Source organism: Nerophis ophidion, linkage group LG03 (genome assembly GCF_033978795.1).
Source record: "Nerophis ophidion isolate RoL-2023_Sa linkage group LG03, RoL_Noph_v1.0, whole genome shotgun sequence".
NCBI classification, from domain to species: domain Eukaryota; kingdom Metazoa; phylum Chordata; class Actinopteri; order Syngnathiformes; family Syngnathidae; genus Nerophis; species Nerophis ophidion.
In genome coordinates, this window is record NC_084613.1 from 51,336,651 (window position 1) to 51,353,506 (window position 16,856).

Below are 16,856 nucleotides of genomic sequence, written 5' to 3' on the forward strand. Positions count from 1 at the left end.
CTGAACAGCATACACTGAAAAGAAAATAGGTGGATGTGGGGTAATACTAGTTGGAAAAAGAACTATAATTCATTCAATTTAGTTAAAGAGGCTATGTAAATTCAGAGTTTAAAACGCGACAACAGATGAAGCGCGGACTTCCTAGTTTTTAGGGACGAAAAGTAAATCTATCTATCTCCGCCCACTGATGAGCAGGTGGGACACGGTGTAGATGTGAAACTGCACCATCCATCACAGGGGACAATGCAAGGGAACTGGTGCCAAGTGAAAAACCTCTCAGTGATCACTTCAGCCCGTCGCACCAGCTGTGTTTGCCTTTCCAATAGGATAGTAAGTGACACCTGATGGCGAGTGGACCAAGGAAGCACAGATCAATCATGATTTCCATTGTCATTGGGATCGACCCAAGAGCAGGCTTAAAGCCAAAGAGCAAGGGCTTAGATGGCATATTTCCATATAAACAAGATTGGTGGTTGTCCATAAAGGGTGTTCAAACATCTTTTCAACGAAGAGCCAGCAGAAACATCAATGTGCTTGAGCATTAAAAATTACTTTAACAAGGTTCTCCTTCACTGTCAAGACATAAACTGCTTGTTATCAATCAGTACACCAGCATTGTGTTCCTTATTCCATATAAGTGTTCATACATTTCTATAATCACATGATTGCTTGCAAAACACATCACTTAGCTGAGGCACCACTTTTTAAGCCTTAAATATTGTAGTTCAATATTGTGTGGGAGCTTTGCTTGTTATTACTGCTGTTATAACGCTACTTTTATTCAAATAATAGCAGTGTTTCCCAAACACTTTTTTAGGGTCACCATGAATAGTTCTCGAACTACATGTTCGCCCATACTCATAAAGACATTATATTGGGACTCTCTGTGAATGCAGCTTATCGTTAGAACTCTGTACATTAGATGTCAGTATGCATTGTAGGTCTGGGCGATATGTCATAAAAATAAATACTACAAATGTTTCGCTAAAAACTTCACTTAGTATTGTTTTCCCTAATTTTAAAGAAAGCAAAAAATACAAATGACAGAGATAATTCAAAACAAGTTTTGCTTTTATTTGATCAAAAAATAGTTGCATGTTCTCCCTGTGACTGTGTGGGTTCCCTGCGGGTACTCCCGCTTCCTCCCACCTCCAAAGACATGCACCTGGGGATTGATTGGCAACACTAAAAATCCCCTAGTGTGTGAATGTTGTCTGTCTACTGTATCTGTGTTGGCGCTAGGGCTGGGCCATATATCGATATAAACGATATATCGCGGGTTTGTCTCTGTGCGATATAGAAAATGACTATATCGTAATATTACTATATCGTAATATTCGAGTATACGTTGTCACGCAGTTGCTTTTAGCTGCGGGCATTACACTACAGGCGTTTCTCACTCCTTGTCTCTCCTTCTCTCAGAGACGCAAAACAAGCCCACCTTCTTACATACGTCACATACTGTCGCGCGTGTAGCGTCACACACTCTCGCCGAGCAGAGAGGCAGCAGCACGGCTAACGTTAGCTGAGGCAGGTGGCGCAAGCAGAGCGGAGCCTAACGAGTTGAGTGACATTACAAGAGAGAGAAGGTGCGAAACTCATCACAAATGGAGGAAGAACATTAATGCCTCAAAAAACGGCAGGGGGGTCCATCACCTGGCGGTGGTTTGGCTTCAAACGAGAAGATATTCAGCAGACATCAGAAATATGCAAAGTATGCAGCAGAAGTGTTACTACAAAAGGTAGCAAGCAGCACTACTAATTTGTTCTTTCATTTAAAACGTCACCCGTGAGAGAATGAAGAGTATTTAATAAATAAAGTTTTGGTCAATTGACTTAGTAGTTGTGATTTCCCTCTGTGCATGAAAGTTTAAAAGTAGCATACATTAATGCAGTATGAAGAAAAATATTTTAATGTAAACACATAGAATCATCATACTGCTGTGATTATATGCATCAATTGTTCATTGAAGACTAAGGAAAAACATCGAGATATATTGTATATCGCGATATGGCATAAAAATATCAAGATATTAATAAAAGCCAATATCGCCCAGCCCTAGTTAGCCCTGCGATGAAGGGGCGACTTGTCCACGGTGTAAACCGCCTTCCGCCTGAGTGCAGCTGGGGTAGGCTCTAGCACCCCCCATGACCACGAAAAGGACAAGGGATAGATAATAGATGGACGGATAGTTGTTTGAAATAACAATGCACACACTGCATCTTAGTCTTAGCAAAATTCTAATTTGTATAATGTTTTTTAGACCAGATAGAAATTTTACTTGTTATGCAATTATTTTCAATTAAATAATTTAGGAGCTTGTTCTGGGAAGAAATATTTCTGCTTGAATAAAATACAATACAAAAATGTTGCACTACACATTGCGTGCAAACAAATAAACTCCAAAAGATACCAGTAATCATTAAATAGTAATAAATATAAATCATATCAATAAAGTGCAAACTTAAAAGTTCAATCTTGAATAAAACAGTTCTGTAAATAAAAATTTAATATTGTACATTTTATGCAAATACAAAAACAAGTATAACATTGAGATTACCTTATAGTTTTGCCATGTGGATAAACGTAGGCTTTGCCATAGAATATCCTGGGCTCCTTGTTAGTGTTGTTAAAGACAATGTACACTTCATTGCACATGTACTATATCCCTATATTAATGATTACATGCGTTATAATTCCATGAGAGTTTTGCAGCAGCACACACGTGTACGAGTTGTCCGGTTTGGATGTGCAGGGTGACTGCTTTAGAGATTGCTCTGTGCATTGTGCTCCTTTCTCATCATGAATACTACTTTGTGATTTCACCACAGTAAGCTGCTTTTTAGGTAGAGTTTGTTGTTTTTGTTGTGGTCTTGTTTACCTCGTAAAGAATTGCATTTCCCTCACTCGGCTCAATGCTGTTTCAGATATTGGTATAAGTGTGTTGTGCTGCTGCCTTTTTTAAAGAAACTTTGCAGCATGCAGTCATCTGTCCCACACCTGTTTCCGGACATTTAAAGCACTGAAAACACTTCTTTTTGCTATGTACAAACTTCTTGCTCACCTTATCATTAGCATTAACCATGTTTTGCTAGGCTTGTGGATCTCCGCTAAGGAAGTATGGTGTGGGCTACGGAAGCAAATGGAGCAAAAAGTATGCCAGAGCAAGGACAGGAAAAAAAAAATTTTTTTAATCCATCTATCCATCTATCTATTTTCTACCGCTTTGACTGCAACAAAAAACTCAAATTTAAGGATAAAATCAATATATCGCCCAGGCCTAACATGTTGCGCGTTATAAACGGTATAAATGAGATGAATTTGGCCGACAATAGAGCTTTAAATACTATTGTTATATTGTGCTAAGTCTTGTTGATTACCTTCTAGCTGCAAATGTGACAGTGACTGTGCCCTAAACGTAAAGAATCATTCTCGCTAGGGAGCTGGCAGCTCACGCCCCTACACAATACAAAGCCATTTGTAAACAGGAATACTCAACTCCATTGCAGTAAATAAACTTCTGTATGCTTCTTACAAGTAACTCTATCATTGTAGGATGTGGAATAGCTAAACATGCTACACTTCACACCATAGAAAGATATGCTAACTGCTAAGCTAGAGCTCTGGAATGTAAACAGAGGTGGGCAGATCAACACAAATATCGTCAGTAACGATACCAATTAGAGTGTCAGTGTATTATCGATACTACAGTGGTTAGATCGATATTTTTTACTATCACAAAATATTTGATCTTTTTTGCTATTTTTTTTTTACAATCTCAGGGAATAAGTGCTGTACACAAGAGGACTGTAAGGGAAAAAACAAAGTATTTAAAAAAGAGCCAATAGTTGCAAATATTTTAAATATTAAACTGATATTGTTACATCGTCACCCTGTGTTTTTGTCTCATTATAATTGTGATCAAAAATTCTATCAGTACAGTATTTCCATTGGTACAACAACCAATACTTCCACATATATACTTGGTATTGGATCCATACCTACATTTGTGGTATTGCCCAAACTAATATAAAGTATTCAAATAACAGAAAAATAAGTGTTTATTACATTTTAACAGAAGTGGGATACAACCATGTTACAACGGAAAGTAACCAGATACTAACAGTAAATAATCAAATAGACTAAGAATAATTTTGAGAAAAGGACGCAAATATGTTGGCGCATGTTTATTATTGTGGTTGTAGTTGTGAACAAGTGCACAGCATCACACTGACATCTATGTCTAATATTTTGGTTTCCTTAGCAAGCAAAAAAAAAAACAATAGTAACAGCTTTCAGTATGATGCAGTGCACTACACCACAATAATTTTGTAAAATGTTTTGGCCAGTGAGTCAGTGCAGAAAGCGACCTCCCTCTTACTTTCCTCCTCCAACATCGGCTCTAATCATCCACATAAAACCTTTTAATCCTGCACCTTGTGATAAATCGTTAAAGCTGGGGCCTTACTTTAATCTTCATTTTCTTTCCACAGTTTACAGACCATCCTTTTTCACAGGTGACCCTGAAGGATGCCACTGAATTTAAACTGATGCGTTAATCTCCACCCCAGGCTTAAGGCTGTTAAGAGTGCACGACTGGGCACACCTTGTTCAGCTGGAAAAAACCGCGCTGCTCTGGTGAGCTCGGACAGAAGGTTTCTGTTTGTGCAGCGCAAGACACACAAAGTAAAGTGGATGGCATGCGTGTGTGTGTGTGTGTGTCTGTGTGTGGGGCCACAAAAAAAAAGTTTTTCAAAAGTTTCACCCACTGAATTATGCAGTGAGAAAAGTATGAAGCTACTAGAAGCAAAAGCTGTGGTCAACTGTGTGCAGAAGCCAGTCATGTGTCTTTTAGTTGACTTGGGCCTGCTAAATGACAAGTCTCGGGCCTCTAGTTAAGATTCTTTTTATAGCAACCTCTCCAGATGCTGCTGCATGAACACAAAAATAATCCAAACCACAGGGGCGGAAAATAGAAACACACATGTCACCATCGCGCCAGCCTGACTCGACCATGCACACTGCAAGAAACAACAACCTAGAAGCCATAAAAGGATATTTCATTGTCACAATTCAGTCCAATTGAATTCATTCAAACTCAGTTTAGTCTGGAATATGTGCACCGTTTACACCATAAAAGTTGCCAACGTGTCACACGAGTACAGATGTTAGCCATGCCTGATAAGTCACATGCACTCCTCTCCATATATGGAGAAAAATGCAGCGGGAAGAAGACATGAAACATTGTCAACCTTAGAATTAACAACAGCTCAAACCTCCTAATAGGCTACAGCATAGTGGAACCTTTCCAAAATTCTCACTGGCCACACAGATCAACAAAAGAGAAGAAAAGTCATTTTCCATCGTCCATTAGCCAGCACCGCTATGCATAATTCAAACTAAATCAACTGACATCAAAACAAGAGTGCTTGCATGAGGAAAGCTCTTGTGGTTGTGATGCCATTGCTCCTTATTGTCCTTGCGCCAATCTCGGCTATTCAATCCTTTTTATGTTGCTGGCACTCATCAACACATATGATAGGGGGCCTCCTCCTCGTGTCATAAAAAGAGAACTACCAGGAGCATCACATGCTCGCCACTAGAAGGAAATAACGGGTCACACTCAATCGCCGTCACATAACAACCACGGAAAAAGTGAAATAATACAATCATCATGTTGCGTGTGGCGGGCAGAATTTTCCTTGCCTCAACTATTTGAACCGCATACGACAAAAATATGAACGTGGTGCCACAACTTCTGTGTTTGGTTCAACTACAATTATAAAAGTCAAAGACTAATTCTTTACGGTTGATTAAAAAAAACAGAACCAATGAGGCTTGTCTCTCCTGCCAGACATTTATTTAGTATCGCTTAACTCGAGTGCTTGTGTCAACCCAGTCTAATTCCAATACAAACGAGGTAAGCAGTGTTTCCACAACTTCAATACCTCGTTGAATAATCACTAATTAGGACATAAATATCCCAAAAGAGTACATAGGCACACATAATGTAGGTATAAAAGACTATTGGATGGCATTCAAGCAGAACATTGAAGGAAATTACTCCCAACAATTAGCCGGTGATTTCATCCGTGCATCTGGGTTGTGCATGCTTCAAAATATTGCTTCTCAAAAAAAGGGGGAGTTGTGGGGGGGGGGCCATGAGAGGCAATGGGATTTCGAGTAGAAGTGCCGTTACTCATGCTTAAACAATACACAAGCATCGTGCTAGGTGGCAGCAGTGCTCAAATGAATCAACAGGCTGACTATGAAATATGACAAAGTAGGGCTGCAATGATTTATCGATTCATTTTATTAGAAACATTTTCCTGTTTCAATGATAACATTCGCGGACATTTTTTCTAAGACAGTGTTAGAGAGACGGCAGAGTGCCCACAAAAGACAGGAGAGAGATGTTTTGCAATCATTTAAAAGTAAAAAAAAACAGACAACGTGGTGAAGTGTTTACATCTTTTAAACAGAGTTGACACAATCACTATATCGATGATGCAGCACGTTACTAGAAAGTATCCTGCATATATAGGAAGAGTGTAATAATAAACAATGAATGTCTCATAAAAACAGAATTTTATAATAAACAAAACAATAACACATGTATTATCTATTACCTGGTTTTAGGCTACACAGTTTTTTCAATTTAAAAAATACAATCAATCTTGATGATCCCATGGTAAAAGTGCAAATTCAATGTCATGTGCATTAAAAAGAAGAAACACCAAAACTCATTATAAAAATCCTTCTTTATTTTAACAATTTCCCCTAAGAGAGGCATTGAGGCTAGAAAGTATGTTTTTATATGATTACTCATTTAATCAAACAGATTAATCGATAAATTACCCGATTAATAAAAGCAGCACTACGACAAAGTGGACATAGCCCTAGGGCCGGGGTCGGCATGCGGCTCTTTAGCACCGCCCTAGTGGCTCTCTGGAGCTTTTTCAAAAATGTTTGAAAAATGGAAAAAGATGAAGGTAAAAAATATATTTTTTGTTTTAATATTGTTTCTGTAGGAGGACAAACATGACACAAACCTCCCTAATTGTTATAAAGCACACTGTATTAAACATGCTTCACTGATTCGAATATTTGGCGAGGGCTGTTTTGTCCTACTAATTTTGGCGGTCTTTGAACTCACCATGGTTTGCTTACATGTACAACTTTCTCCGACTTTCTAGGACGTGTTTAATGCCACTTCTTTTTCTGTCTCATTTTGTCAACCAAACTTTTAATGTTGTGCATGAACGCACAAAGGTGAGTTTTGTTGATGTTATTGATTTGTGTAGAATGCTAATCGGGCATATTTGGTCACTGCATGACTGCAAGCTAATCGATGCTAACATGCGATTTAGGCTAGCTATATGTACACATTGCATCATTATGCCTCATTTGTAGCTATATTTGAGCTCATTTAATTTCCTTTAAGTAATCTTAATTTAATTTATATCTCATGACATACTATCTGTATGTAATGTGGCTTTTAAATTTGTTTTGCGGCTACTGACAGATTTGTTTTTGTATTTTTGGTCGACTATGGCTCTTTCAACATTTTGGGTTGCCGACCCCTGCCCTAGGGTAATCTGTAAACAAGGTAGGTAAGGATTGATTGATTGATACTTTTATTAGTAGATTGCACAGTTCAGTACATATTCCGTACAATTGACCACTAAATGGTAACACCCGAATAAGTTTTTCAACTTGTTTAAGTCGGGGTCCACGTTAATCAATTCATGGTAAAGTAGGATATATAATTTGGCGAAACTGCTGTTTAACAATTACACATACAGATAAACACATATTAAGTTAAGTAAGTTGAGAACAACTGTTTCACAAAATGACAACTACGCGTTGCCATGACTCTAAGGGCCAAAAAATGACAAACGGTGACTCCTTCCTGGCTCTGTTTGCTGTGGTCAGGACTCTGACTCCAGGGGGGCAGTGCCCCTTTGTTGGCTCGGCATGGGGCTTTAGGAGCCTTTTCAAGCAGCACACAACAATAGATCTAAACATATAAATACAACTGCTGTTGCTATGATTTTGTGAAAAAACAGTGTTCCCATAAGTCAGACAAGCTACACACAGTATGGTCATTTTTTAATGAAGCGAAATGCACTTCTAATAGAGTTTTCGGAATTGTTTCAATGGCGGTAGAGAATGGATGGATGGCTTTAAATGGCATTCGTATTACAATGAACAGATAGACATTGCATGACTATAAATAAGTTGCCTCTAGTTGAGTGGAACAATCCACTTGTTGGCCGAACATATTTTTGAACTCTTTGCAGCAGTTTTATAAAGTAAACAACATAGTCGATTGGATTAAAAAAATATGTGAACTAAAAAGTGAGACGTTTTAAGGAAAAGGCGCCTGATTGTGAAATAAGTTGCAAACTCACCGGTTAGTGTGATTCCTCCATTAAAACATTCCCTAAAGAGTTTTCCCTCTTTACGGCAACCAAAAGAAGGCTTTGTTGTATTTTGAAGCAAACAAAAAAAACGATGCTACTTCCTCGCTTCGTAAGGTTTCCAGGCAGGACCCAGGAGGAGCGCTGAGAGAGAGCCGACTCCTCCCAGACATTACGGGGTTCAACTCCTCCCCCTCCCCGCCTGCAGCAGAGCAGAGGGAGGCACCAAGCTCGTCTCTTCTGTTCGACACAATAACAAACTTGTTTCCCAAAACACAAACTGTATTTATTTATAGAAAAAAAAGTACTGAATTGAGTTTATATAACTACGTTTGGTTACCAATAGCTAAGAGGAAAGAGTAGAAAACATTCAGGTGTTGGCAATAACATTAATTAGCTCACTACGGTGGCCGATAGAGACAAACGCGCAGCAATAATTTGTGTTGTCAGATCTCGCGAGAGAAACGAAATACCGGCGCAATTAAAACAAGCCTAAGAGACAATTATATACACAGTTAAAGGCCTACTGAAACCCACTACAACCCACCACGCAGTCTGATAGTTGATATATCAATGATGAAATATTAACATTGCAACACATGCCAATACAGCCTTTTTAGTTCACTAAATTGCAATTTTAAATTTCCCGGGAGTATCGTCTTGAAAACGTTGTGTAATGATGACGTGCACGCAAGACGTCACGGGTTTTTAGGAAGTATGAGCCCTACACACACACACAGCTAAATGTCGTCTGCTTTAGCGGCATAATTACACAGTATTTTGGAGATTTGTGTTGCTGAATCTTTTGCAATTTGTTCAATTAATATTGGAGAAGTCAAAGTATCAAGATGGAGTTGGGAAGCTTTAGCCTTTAGCCACACAAACACCCGGTGATTCCTTGTCTAAAATTCCTGGAGGTGAAACTTTACTATGGATCAGAGCGCGATCAAGCGAACATGAAACACAACGGAATGTCAACCAGCAGGTTTCGGTGAGAAAATTGTGGTTAAAAAGTCGCTTCTTACCGGGGAAAAGCTGAGCTTTCCCCGTCCATAGCTGCCGTCGACTCCCCTGAGACACTGCGCGTCAAGACACCCGTGGACGTACACCTCCGACTATCAGGTACTATTTAACTCACTAAAACATTAGCAGCACAATAGAAAGATGAGGGATTTCCCAGAATTAACCTACTAAATGTGTCTAAAAACATCAGAATCCGTCCCAATGCAATCGCGTTTTTCTTTCTTTTTTGTTTCTAGTCCGTCGCTATCAATATCATCAAACACGAATCTTTCATCCTCGCTCAAATTAATTGGGAAATTGTCGTTTTCTCGGCCCGAATAGCATTTTTTATAAACAATGATTATGTGAATGTGTGAGGAGCCCCCACACTTGCGACGTCATCGTCTGCGACTTCCAGTAGAGGCAGGGCTTTTGTCTTAGCACCGAAAGTGGCAAACTTTATCGTGGATGTTCTCTATTAAATCCTTTCAGCAAAAATATGGCAATATCGCGAAAAGATCAAGTATGACACATAGAATGGACCTGCTATCCCCGTTTAAATAAGAAAATCTCATTTCAGTAGGCTTCTAAGTGACAATTATATACACATATTTTCGAAAAACTTCAATTGTTTGAATGACGTGAGGTTTTTAAACCCTGACTGATGTATGATATTCTCCTGAGTGGCTATAGTTGTGGTTAAATAATTGTGTTTTTGGACTGTAAAACATGTTCATGCGTCTAATTCCCTAGCAGTGTTTTTCAACCACTGTGCCGTGAGATACAGTCTGGTGTGCCGTGGGAGATTATCTAGTTTCACCTATTTGGGTTACAAATATTTTTTGCAAACCAGTAATTATAGTCTGCAAATGACGTGTTGTTGTTGAGTGTCTGTACTGTCTAGAACTCGGCAGAGTAACCATGTAATACTCTTCCATACGGGTAGGTGGCAGCAGGGAGCTAATAGCTTTGTAGATGTCGGAAACAGGTAAAAAGGTGTCTAATGCTTTAACCTAAAATAAAGAAAAGGTGAGTGCCCCTAAGAAAAGGCATTGAAGCTTAGGGAAGGATATGCAGAACAACACTAAAACTGAACTGGCTACGAAGTAAACAAAAACAGATTGCTGGACGACAGCAAAGACTTACTGTGGAGCAAAGACGGCGTCCACAATGTACATCCGAACATGACAATCAACAATGTCCCCACAAAGAAGGATAAAAACAACAGAAAAATGTTTGACTGCTAAAACAAAGTAGATGCGGGAAATATTGCTAAAAGGAAGACATGAAACTACTACAGGAAAATACCAAAGAACAGGAAAAGCCACCAAAATAAGAGCGCAAGACAAGAACTAAAACACTATACACAGGAAAACAGCAAAAAAGTCCAAATAAGGCAGGGTGTGATGTGACAGGTGGTGACAATACACCTACTTTGAGTCAAGAGCTATATTGATGCATGCTTGGTTATGGTTTAAAGTCATATCCAACAATTGCGACAACAACTTTTTACTGTCAACTGAGATTTGTTTTTCAAGGATTTCTGCTGGTGGTGTGCCTCTGCATTTTTTCAAAGCAAAAAATGTGCCTTGGCTCAAAAAAGGTTGAAAAACACTGCCCTATAGCAGGGGTAGACAGTGAGTGCTGTCAGGGGAGGCAAGTGAGGCAGCGCCTCACCTTGCCACCAGGTGGCTTAACCACGAGATGTTCAAAAACGAAGTGATAAAATAAGTTCGAATATTTCTCTACTGGTCTATGCTTTTTATGTGATTTTGGTGTGGTTCCTGTATATTTTGATCATTTTCATGGTCAAAATCGCGGAAATTCCGTGTTTACTGATGAAAATAACGGGAGAAGTGAGGCAGACATAGGTGGTGCCTCCACCACTGCACGCAAAGTGTATTGAGCGTGTGCGTGCGAGGGGGCGCGTGCTTGTTCCCACAGGAAAAAGGCAGGCCATGAGGCAGCTAGTACGTCTGCCTCACGGTACGGGGCAATATATTGTCAACTTGCAGTTCAATGCCCCTGCAGTACTCTGACTCGCCACACTGGGAGAAGTGGGGGCGCTCAAGCTAGCAGACACATGTCTCTCCAGCGGAAGCCAGCCTTTTTCCCCCCTTTTTAAAAAAAACAACTGTATTTATGACAAAAATGGCATTTATAATGCAACACGGTGTCACAGGTGCTAGTGCATGTGCCTCACAATACCAAGATCCTGAGTAGTCCTGAGTTCAATCCCAGCTCGGGATCTTTCTGCGTGGAGTTTGCATGTTCTCCCCGTGACTGCGTGGGTTCCCTCCGGGTACTCCGGCTTCCTCCCACCCCCAAAAACATGCACCTGGGGATAGGTTGATTGGCAACACTAAATTGGCCCTAGTGTGTGAATGTGAGTGTGAATGTTGTCTGTCTATCTGGGTTGGCCTTCTGATGAGGTGGCGACTTATCCAGGGTGTACCCCGCCTTCCGCCCGAATGCAGCTGAGATAGGCTCCAGGACCCCCCGGGAACCCAAAAGGGACAAGCGGTAGTAAATGGATGGAAGGATGGAATTTTTATTAGAGTAAGCCAGCGTTTTTGGGTGTTTTTTGTCAGATGCAAAAATATTGTTTTACTGCTTGGAATGAAATTGAATTAAATGAATGTGTCTGCCAATATGGAGGATGATATACTATATCCTAATCCAAGATGAAATACTTCTCTAGACTGGACTTTAAGAAAAAATGAATGTGATCATAAAAAGTACGTTTTCACGTAGGATAGCTATTGCTGCTTCAGATACAAATACAGAAAGGTAAGCTACACTCACAATATTTGATTTATTTTGTTGAAAGCAAATGGGACCAAAAAGTATTTGATAACAACTTTATAAAATACATTTTGGACCCTTTTATCATATCATAATATCATTATGATAACGTTTTTATGAAAGTTAATTACTCCCTTTTTTTGCTTGTTACTCTGATGTGTAACCTAAATCAACAATGATTAGAGCTGCACATATGAATTTAAGTTGAAAAAAAAAAGAATAAAAAAAACTCCAAAATTATATACGCCTCACCTGACGTTTAGTTCACTGCACGTCATTGGGGGCAGGGAACCTATGGCTCTCGAACCAGATGTGGCTCTTTTGATGACTGCATCTGGGTCTCAGATAAATCTTAACTGACATTGCTTAAAACGATAAGTAATGAATAATTCTGTTGGTAATCACTGTGTTAAAAATAACGTTCAAAATATAAAACATCTCATGCATTTTAATTCATCCATCCGTTTTCAACTGCACCTGTTCAAAAAGTCACATTAAGAGGAAAATAACCATCCGTATTGTTATAAGCGCCAAGTTCAAAAGCCAGCATGTGTGATGGTATGGGGGTGCATTAGTGCCCAAAACATGGGTAACTTACACATCTGTGAAGGCACCATTAATGCTGAAAGGTCCATACAAGTTTTGGAGCAACATATGTTGTCATCCAAGCAACGTTATCATGGACGCCCCTGCTTATTTCAGCAAGAGAATGCCAAGCCACGTGTTACAACAGCGTGGTTTCATAGTAAAAGAGTGCGGGTACTTTCCTGGCACGCCTGCAGTCCAGACCTGTCTCCCATTGAAAATGTGTGGCACATCATAAAGCGTAAAAAACGACAGCGGAGACTCCGGACTGTTAAACCACTAAAGCTCTACATAAAACAAGAATGGGAAAGAATTCCACTTTCAAAGCTTCAACAATTAGTTTCCTCAGTTCCCAAACGTTTATTGAAGGTTATTAAAGGTGACGTAACACAGTGGTGAACATGCCCTTTCCCAACTACTTTGGCACGTGTTGCAGCCAAGAAATTCTAAATTAATTATTATTTGCAAAAAAAAAATAGGGTTTATGAGTTTGAACATCAAATATCTTGTCTTTGTAGTGCATTCAACATAATATGGTTTGAAAAGGATTTGCAAATCATTGTATTCCGTTTATATATACATCTAACACAATTTCCCAACTCACATGGAAACGGGGTTTGTATTATATGGCTCTCATGGAAATACATTTTAAAATATTTGGTTTTCATGGTTCTCAGGCAAAAAAGTTCCCGACCCCTTCCTCATAGGGTGGGGGGCATGCGTGACCCTGGGGAATATGCTTTATCAGTATCATACAGTATCACGCTTCAAACCCCACTCCCAAAAGCTGTACACTACAAAACATACTCGTGTAGCTTTTATTCCTGACTTCCTCATTTTGAAGATTAACAAAAAACCATCCCAAATGGTTTAGTTAATTATAGTTTGTTGGTTAAACTGTTTTGTATATTGTCCTCCACAGTTAATTTTGTTGATTATTTTGAATTAATGACTCCAGTTGCTACCGCTTAAGATCGCAGGACATACTTCGAAAGTTTGTTCCTAGAGCCAACACAAATCTTGGAAAAATGCTTTCAGACATGCTGCTCCATGGTCATGGAATAACTTAAAGAATAATCTGAGGTGCCATGCGCTGATCACTTTGGGGGAATTTCAGGCCATGTTAAAGGATCAAGAAACTGTTAATATACTGGTTTTTAAGTAGTTTTTATTTAAACATTTTATACATTGTTTTTATGTTAATATCCATCCATCCATCTTTTTTCCACCGCTAAAGCGGGATCCCCCGGGAAGAGCTAGACGAAGTGGCTGGGGAGAGGGAAGTCTGGGCTTCCCTGCTTAGGCTGTTGCCCCCGCGACCCGACCTCGGATAAGCGGAAGATGATGGATGGATGGATGGATAAAGTGATTTATTTTTAATTGTGGTGTATGACTGCTGTTTGTTTCTGTTGTTTTTACATACATTTCTGTAACTTTGTTTTTGCTGTCCTTTTGGACAGGTCAACAAATGTTTACAGTTTAAATAAGAACTACATTTATTTCAGACAAATTGATGCACTTTTTAATATTTTTTGTAACACACTAAAAAACAATGTTGATAAAGTTATTCCTTACTGTAAGTTCAGCTGTATTTATTTATTTGCGTTTTCTTTACTGTTAAAAAGGACACAATGTTATGGAGCGGTGTACTTATAACAATTTTTTTGACAAATTATACTATGTATAGTTGCGGCGGAGTTTGCAATATGTTTTCTTTTTCCTGGGGTGGATGGTGTACCAGAAAATAATTGAGAAGCACTGGCCTAGTGATGTCCACTTCTTTGTTGTAGTTGTATTTATACCATTTGTATACATATACACTATACATGGTATTTTATTTTTTTTATATTAGATTTGTAGTTCTTCTTTATTCTATTGTTATTTCTCTTCATTTTATTTCATATAGTTTCGAACTGAGACTGTTTCGCGTGGCTATTTTTACAGTAAATGTGCATAGTTTTTATCGCGCCACACACCTTTTTAAATGATGGAAAATTCTAAATCAATGTCAAAGATGCCTATATTGCAGCATCTTATGGAATGCGTATACTACATTACAAGCCAGACTAATGTCAGTATAATTCCCTCTACTAGAGTATATTGTATATTAGTGGGATGTGTACATCTGAAATATTCTGATCCAATCTAACTGCTGCCAGTGATTGTTTCCATGACAAAAACGAGTTACCGGTTTACTTTTATAGCCAGTTTTCTAAACTGCTCTTTGAGAGGAGTGAAGCAGAGCACCAGCTTCTTTCAAAGAGCCCCACATCCATATCGACTGTACATATGTTACGATTATGTTTTGGAGCGTGCTGAGCAAACATACTATAGGAATATATAACTAGAAAAGGGAGGTGGAGGTAAGGAAAACAATCTACTGCACAGACCGAAAAGCAAATAAGCAACTGCTAGTTCAAAAACAAGCCCCAAAAAAACGTTACTCTTTAGATTTGCAAGCAACTTTGAAAAAAAATAATAAATAGGTAGACTTGGCAACAATGCAACAAATACCTGAAACACACAAACACAAAGTCCAAAAACAAACATGTTATTTTCATTTTGTGCTGAGCTATTCCAAATTGAGTTTGTATAATAATTCATGTCTTGCAGTAATTAATATTCAATTAATACAGGACCTCAGTGTCATTGTTTCTAAATGAACACACATTCCTTCATCATAGTTTATACATTTGGTTGCTATGTGCTATTGTTTCTGCATACCCAATTAGAGGACGGACTTTCTTTTTTTATTCAGACTAGAGAGAGACGGCGGTAGAAGAGGCTGTGTTGCTGACCCGTTTAAGTTTACAAAACAAAAGAGGAAGTTAACCAAGCCACCAGAGGAGCGACCATGTTTTTATACTTCATACATTTTAAACACATGGTGTGTTATTTTGGATACATAGAGTTTGCAAGAATATATACGCAAACAACACAAAACCAAGTTTTATACAGCTTTATGTTGAGAGTAAGCACACTGGCCACACAATGTTGGTGAGAATCTGGATAAAGGTGTACTGTCTATCCTAATTCTAACATAATATTTGAAAACATTAATAACAATTTATTATGATTTAGCCAGATGAGGTGCATTGGTGTAGATATAAATGGGCTCTTACTCTACCCGCTAATTACAACTCTTTATTGATGCAGACAATAAGTGGATGAATGACTGAATTAACATGTCATTATTATATTTACAGTGAATGATATATCAGTATATATAACACTTATTTCACTAAATGTAGACCTAACATTTTTCCTTGGTATTTTTGTGTTCTATTGCCTTACAAAATATAGTTCATTGGCACTATTTAGGCATGTTGGTCTGCTTTATTTCCTGCCTTCTGGTTCTTCTGTAGTGAGATGCCAATCTGTCACATGGACCAATGAGCTGATAAGAAACAGGTTTGTTCTCCGGAGACAATCAATCAGTAGGCTTCTATGGACCGTGTTCATTGTTGTTCACGCAGCAATGTCTTTCATTTTCTCTCTACCAGTCATACTTTTGAATAAATCCACCTTTTTGTAAAAGCTCAATAAATAGTCACAATTTCCCTTACAAACTCAGTGTTGTGTCATGTGGCTTTTGGGCCGATGCATATCAGCACTTTTACAGGCGCTCCAGTGGGAGGCCGAGCATCCATGCCAATCTCTGCTAGCCATTATCCAGCAGCCAAATATATCTTCTTAACTGTCTTCTCATCTGATGCATCTCCAGCAGTGTCAAGGGATCATGCTGACAAATGACGTAACCAGAACGCGTCGTTACATGCTGAAACGAAAGCCCTCAACCGTTCATTGGTTAAAAATGTTTGGTAACACTTTAGTATGGGGAACACATATTCACCATTAATTAGTTGCTTATTAACAAGCAAATTAGTAACATATTGGCTGTTAATTAGTCATTATTCATTTCTTATTAATGCCTTATTCTGCATGGCCTTATTATACAACCAGTAAGCCATTAACTAAGAGTGTTCCCCCAATAACCTCAGAACTATTACTTATTAGTAACCCTATCCCTTATATGTTCC

At 38.7% G+C, this 16,856-nt stretch overlaps 1 protein-coding gene across 4 annotated transcripts in view; it reads right to left on the reverse strand.

The window, feature by feature from the left end:
• Window positions 1–16,856, reverse strand: part of tiam2a (TIAM Rac1 associated GEF 2a) — a 262,182-nt gene that overhangs the window by 191,096 nt on the left and 54,230 nt on the right. For 3 of the 4 annotated variants that reach the window (XM_061895541.1, XM_061895542.1, XM_061895543.1), the window contains exon 1: window positions 8,416–8,771. The exons of the other annotated variant lie outside the window; for it this stretch is intronic. The gene's annotated coding sequence lies outside the window, so the exon portion shown is untranslated. Of the gene's footprint in view, window positions 1–8,415; window positions 8,772–16,856 lie in introns of those variants that run through there. 4 annotated transcript variants of the gene reach the window in all.